Raw genomic sequence first — 5800 nt, forward strand, 5'->3', positions numbered from 1 at the left:
TAGCAGAAGAAAGCATGGCTTCTCACCCAGTTCTCCCATCTGCTGCATCCCCAGCCGGTCCCTGAGGCTGTGCCAGGCCAGAGGAGGGAGTAGAGGTGAGGCTGGTTTAACCCAACTGAACCCCCAAACAGAAAGGGCACATCTTTTCTTGGAAGTCCAGGGGAAGGGGACATTCACTGTGGACTGATATGCCAGCTTTTACCCTGCAAGTGTGCAAGAGGGGGATAGATGGCTGCCATCCCAGAGACCCACAGCATGAAAGATCCCATTTCAACAGTTCATTTCAACAGCTGGCACAGGTAAAACCACCATGCCCCCACCATGCCCCCACCATCCCCTCCTCCCAAAAAAAGGCAAACAAATGACATTTTTAACTTTCTCTTCTAAATAAGTATATTTCTTCCCAAGGACCTTTCCCTTTCATCGCCTTGCCACTCCACAAGCAGACTCAATGCCAGGCACTTTCAAAGAGGTCCCAAGCACCTAGTGCTTGACTTTCCAAAAGAGCTGGAAGTTGTTTGTGCCCAGTGTCAGCAAACCAGTGCAAGCTCTGGATGCCACCCAAATCTCTCCTGAGCACTTTCCTCAGGACCTCCCTGACCTCCCTGTTCCACAGGCTGTACATGAGGGGATTGACGAGGGGCGTAAGGATAGTGTAGAAAAAGGAGAACACTTTGTTCAGCTCTCTCAGCTTGGTGTTTCTGGGCAGCACGTAGACAATGATGAGGGTGCCATAGAAAACAGAGACAACAGTGAGGTGAGAGGAACAGGTGGAGAAGGCCTTCTGCCTGCCCATGCTGGATGGGATCCTCAGGATGGCACCTATGATGCACACGTAAGAGGCCAGTGTGAACAGGAAGGGGACTACTATATCCAAACAGCCATATAGGAAAGCAATGAGCCTGACCTTCCTGGTTTCACTGCAGGAAATCTCCAGCAAAGCGGTAAGCTCACAGAAGAAGTGGTCAGTTGTGCTGGGGCCACAGAAATTCAGCTGGGACAAGAGGAACGTGACTATGGCAGAGCGCAGCGAGCCCCCTAGCCAGGACCCAGCTGCCATCTGGAGACAGACCTTTCATGTCCTAAGGCTTGCATGTGGCCAAGTACTGATCGTAGGACATGGCTGCTAACAGGTAACATTCAGTAGCTGCAAAACTGCCAAAGAAATAGAGCTGTGCCATACAGCCGTGAGCAGAGATTGTCCTGTCCCTGGTCATAAAGCTGGCCAGCAGCCCAGGCAGGATGGTGGAGCTGTAGCAGGTCTCCGAGGAGGACAGATTGCCCAGGAAGAAGTACATGGGGGTGTGCAGGTGCCGATCTGTCACGACAAGCAGAACAATGAGGATGTTCCCAACCATGGACACTGAGTAGATTAGAAGTGAGAGGAGGAAGAGTGGTGTCTGGAGTGTGGGGACATTGCCCATTCCAAGCAGGAGGAACTCCATCAGTGTTGTTCCATTGTCCCATTCCCATTTCTCTATCAGCATTGCAGATCTGTCTTTTTCCCACTTTCAAGAGGGGTTCTGAAAAAAAAAAGTATTTATTTCTGTACCTGGTTTAAAATACGGAGAGGAAGCTTTTGCTAGAAGAATAGTCATGTGGTCCTGAACCCGGAGGGGGGAAACCAAAAAAAACCAAAAAACAAAAAAAACAGAGAATCACAGAATCACAGAATAGTTGAAGTTCGAAGGGACCTCTGGAGATCACCTGGTCCAATCCACCTGCTCAGGTAGCATCAGCTAAAGCAGGTTGCCCAGAACCATATCCAGTTGGGCATGGAACAGCTACAAGGGTGGAATCTCCACAGCTTGTCTGAGAAACATGTTCCAGTTTTCAACCACCCTCACAGTGAAGAAATGTTTTCCCATGTTCAGACGAAATTTCGCACATTTCAGTTTGTGCCCATTGCCTCTTGTTCCTGTCACTAGGCACCACTGAGAAGAATCTGGCCCCGTCCTCTTTACACCCTCCCTTCAGATATTTCTACGTATTGATAAGGCCCTCCCTCAGCCCTCTCTTCTCCAGGCTAAACAGTCCTAGCTCTCTCAGCCTCTCCTTGTATGAGAGAAGCTCCAGTCCCTTAATCATCTTTGTGGCCCTTCACTGGACTCACTCCAATAAATCTACATCTTTCTTTTACTGGGGAGCCCAGAACTGCACCCAGCACTCCAGATGTGGCCTCATGCATCCTCAGGGACAGAAATCCTTCTGCTCTGGGGCTGAAAAAAGTGTCTCAGAGAGGAGGAAAAAAGAAATCCCGTTGCCCAAAAAGATACCTCAATGAAAGCATGTCATGCCAGGCACCTTTTCTCCTTACAAGAGAAGAATCAGCCCTGCAAAGGCAGGGAGGTCTTGGTGCTCTGAAGTTCTTACTCTAGGAGGAGGAAACAGTCTCCCTGGACAGGCCATCTCTTTCCAGTGACATAGCTCAGGTCAAGGGTTTCAAGCTGACATGCACCAGGGACCTCACAGTGAACTGTCTGAGCAGATACCTAAAATTTACCTGTTTGAGGCTGGGAACGAGGAGGGGGAGTCCACAGGGTGCTGAGGGTGAGGAGGGGCAGGAGCAGGGTCAGGCCGTGGTGAAAGCCCAGGACATGCCTGAGTGCATGGCTGCAGAAAGCCCGTGCCTGAGACACACAGCCCTCTGCCTGATGCCCTTCCTCAGCTTTTCACAACAACAGGGAAGGAGAAAGTCATTTCCCTTATGATTCCCTTCACCTACCATTAGACCTTTTGCAGTGACTTACAGATACCAAAGGCAGACAGCCAGCTTGCCCAGAAAGTTCCTGGTAGGGATGAGCCCATCCAAACAGCCATTCCTCTAAACTGACTTAACACTCACCACCTCAACTGGAGTGAATTGATTCTGGATGTGATAATGACAGGCAGGGTTAGGAGAGCTCACCAGCACTGGATGTGGCACTCTAGCTGTGGTCTAACGAGCACTGAGTAATGGGGGATGATCACTTCCCTCGATCTCCTGACCATGTTCCTGTGCACACAGTTCAGGAGGCTGTCAGCCGCCTTTGCTGCCAGGGCACACTGCTGGCTCACGTTCACTTTGCTGTGCACCAGGACCCCCAGGGCCTTTTCCACAGAGCAGTTCCTGGCGAGTCTGCTGTCATGGCCCTGGGGGCAATAACAGGCCTTCATGGCCCTGAACAGACTCACCAGGGGCCCCCACACACCCGCCCTGCCCATGGCCTAGGAGCCCCATCTAAGCTCAGGCGTGGGCCACCTTGAACTGCGTTGTAGGTGTGCCTGTCTGCAGCTGTATTACAGCCATGCCTATTCCTGGCCATGGACCCTGTTAATCCAGACTCTGACTCGTGGCCTCACTTTCCATCTTGACCTCGGGCCTACCTCATCTCTTTGGCCCTGCCCTGCCATTACAGGGCTTTGTTTGACCCTGGTTACTGTCACTGGAGCTGATCCTGATTTTTTTGACTTGTGTTCCCAGATTGACCACAGACCTTCCTCATCACCAGGAACTTTCCTGACGATCTGGAGTCGTGCTTGAAGCTGGCTACCATCTCCAGGTCTGCCCTGCTCGCCTTGCTTGGGTTCGGTGGGGCTTGGCCCTGGCTGGTGAGTCCACTGCCCTCCCAGATATGTTATCACTCTTGGCTCCCAGCTCCTCATCCCTTCGGGAGCAGCCAGCCCTTGCTGTTCCCTGAAATCTGTCCCCAGGCTGGAGTGTTGCAAGAGGCTTTTACTTCCCAGGGGCAAGATTTGGCATTTCTCTCTGTTGAATTTCATATGATTGCACGCTGCCTTGTCCTCCAGACTGTCGAGGTCCCTCTGCTTGGCTGCCCTGTCTCTGAGCATAGTAACTGGCACCTGCCCCACCCCAGTTTGTCCTCCTCTGCAGACCTCCTCTAGGTTCAGTGTTAAGATGTAAAACGAGACAAATACCAGGATAGACCTCTGCGGGGCTAGACTTCTAAAGGGCCCCCAGGTAGTGCATGACGAATCACAAGCTCTATTGTGAGCCCTGTCAGCCAAGTAGTGGTTTATTCCTCTGGTTGTCCATCCATCCAGACCATCAAATCCTGACGTGAGAGACCATGTCAAAAGCTTTGTTAAAGACAAGGTGAGTGACATCTGCTGCTCTTCCCTCTTCCACTAATCCAGTTCTTTTAACCTAGAAGGCAATCAGGTTGGTGTGGCATTAGTTAAACTTGGGAAACCTGTGCTGACTGTTACCACTCCCATTCTTTTCCATGTGCTCACAAATGTCTTTCAAGAGGACTCACTCCATGATTTTCCAAGGCACTGAAGTGAGGCTGACCAGCCTGTGGCTCCTTAGATCCTTAAAAGCATGATGAAAAGAATGGCTGGTTCTGAAGATGGATTCAAATTTTGCCTTCCTCCAGTCATTGGGTATGCCTGCTCTCATCTCCACTGCCTCTCAAAACTGACAGAGAACATCCTTGCAAGGACTTTGGTGACACCTGTCAGCATGGTTGGTTGCAGCCTATCAGGTCCCATTGATTTGAGAGCTTGAGTTCTCATAACTCATCCCTTACTCAGGCCTCATCCACTGCTATTCATACTTCTCCTTGAAGCCTTTCACTAATCTCAGAGGAGTCCCTCAGACTTCTGTGTGTCTGCTGTCACTAAGGCACCCACTCCATTCAGCAATGGGTCAGTCTTCCCTTGTTCAGCTTTTCACCACTGTCAAGGGATGCCCCTGACATTCTTTAAAAGTCTCAGCTTTAGCTTTGCCTTTCCTGACAACCCCTCCATACTTGGGCCAGGTTTCTCAGGTCCCCTTTGTAGCTTCTTCCTGCCTCCACCTCCAGCATGCTGCCTGCTTGCATTGGAGCTCCACCCCAGCTGTCCCCCACCTGCCTTAAGGGAGGAGGAAACATTTCACATGGAGCAGTTTTCACATGGCCTGAAGGCCAGAAGCTCTTGGAAGGGGAAAACGCCAGTGCAGTAAGCTTCCATGCACCAGTACAGGTTGGGGGTGACGGGCGAGTGAAGAGTTAACAGGACTGAAGTTTGTCAATTGATATGCAGAAGAACTGAAAGCACAAGAGCTGACGTGCACAAAGCTGCTGAACAGAGGACTTAACAGGACTAAAGTTGTCTACCAACCGATATGCGCAAGGACTGATATGCGCAAGGCTGCGGAATGATTAACAGGACTGGAGAAGTGAAGTCTGCCACCTGGAATCTGCACGGACCCCCAGGGAGGGAAGAAACAATACGGAGGTGTTGTGGTCTTGCCTCTCTAGCAGGGTCCTCCCAAGCAGACAAACAAACAGTCCTGTGATTGTGAAACTTGCTAAAAGTCAGCAAAAGCAGTGTTTGCCCAGAGACCCAGCCGTATAAAAAGAGACTTGGGAGCTAGGAGAGTTTGAGCAGGGACGGGAACGTGACCTGACCATCCTCTCCGGCTGGACTGTGAGTATTCCCCCCCCTCCCCTTTTCCTGGGATGCTGGGTTAAGGGAACTCCTCGAGGTTGAGAGCCCTCTCACTAGGAGAGTGAACAAGAAAGCTTTCAAGTAGGGATAAGCAGTGCTTCCAATTAATAACGCAGTAATCGACTGTTTCAGGTTATCCTTTCTAAATTAGTAACTGATGTTTTTGTGTTATCCTTCCTAAATTAGTAATCGCATTATTTTAATGGATGTTACTAATCCAAGAACTTGTGTGAGGAAATAAACATCTTTTTTATTATTATTATATTACTGTTTCAGTCGTTGCTATCAAACCTTCATAGCATGACAGCGTGACAGGGGGTTGAGCTGCTGGAAAGCAGCTCTGTTGAGAAGGACCTGGGAGTGC

General features: G+C 50.4%; 1 pseudogene; it reads right to left on the reverse strand.

Moving 5' to 3' along the window:
* Positions 1-448: 448 nt before the first annotated feature.
* LOC136994010 (olfactory receptor 5AP2-like) lies at positions 449-1487 on the reverse strand (annotated as a pseudogene).
* Positions 1488-5800: the final 4313 nt, after the last annotated feature.

Source organism: Apteryx mantelli, chromosome 23 (assembly GCF_036417845.1).
Source record: "Apteryx mantelli isolate bAptMan1 chromosome 23, bAptMan1.hap1, whole genome shotgun sequence".
NCBI classification, from domain to species: domain Eukaryota; kingdom Metazoa; phylum Chordata; class Aves; order Apterygiformes; family Apterygidae; genus Apteryx; species Apteryx mantelli.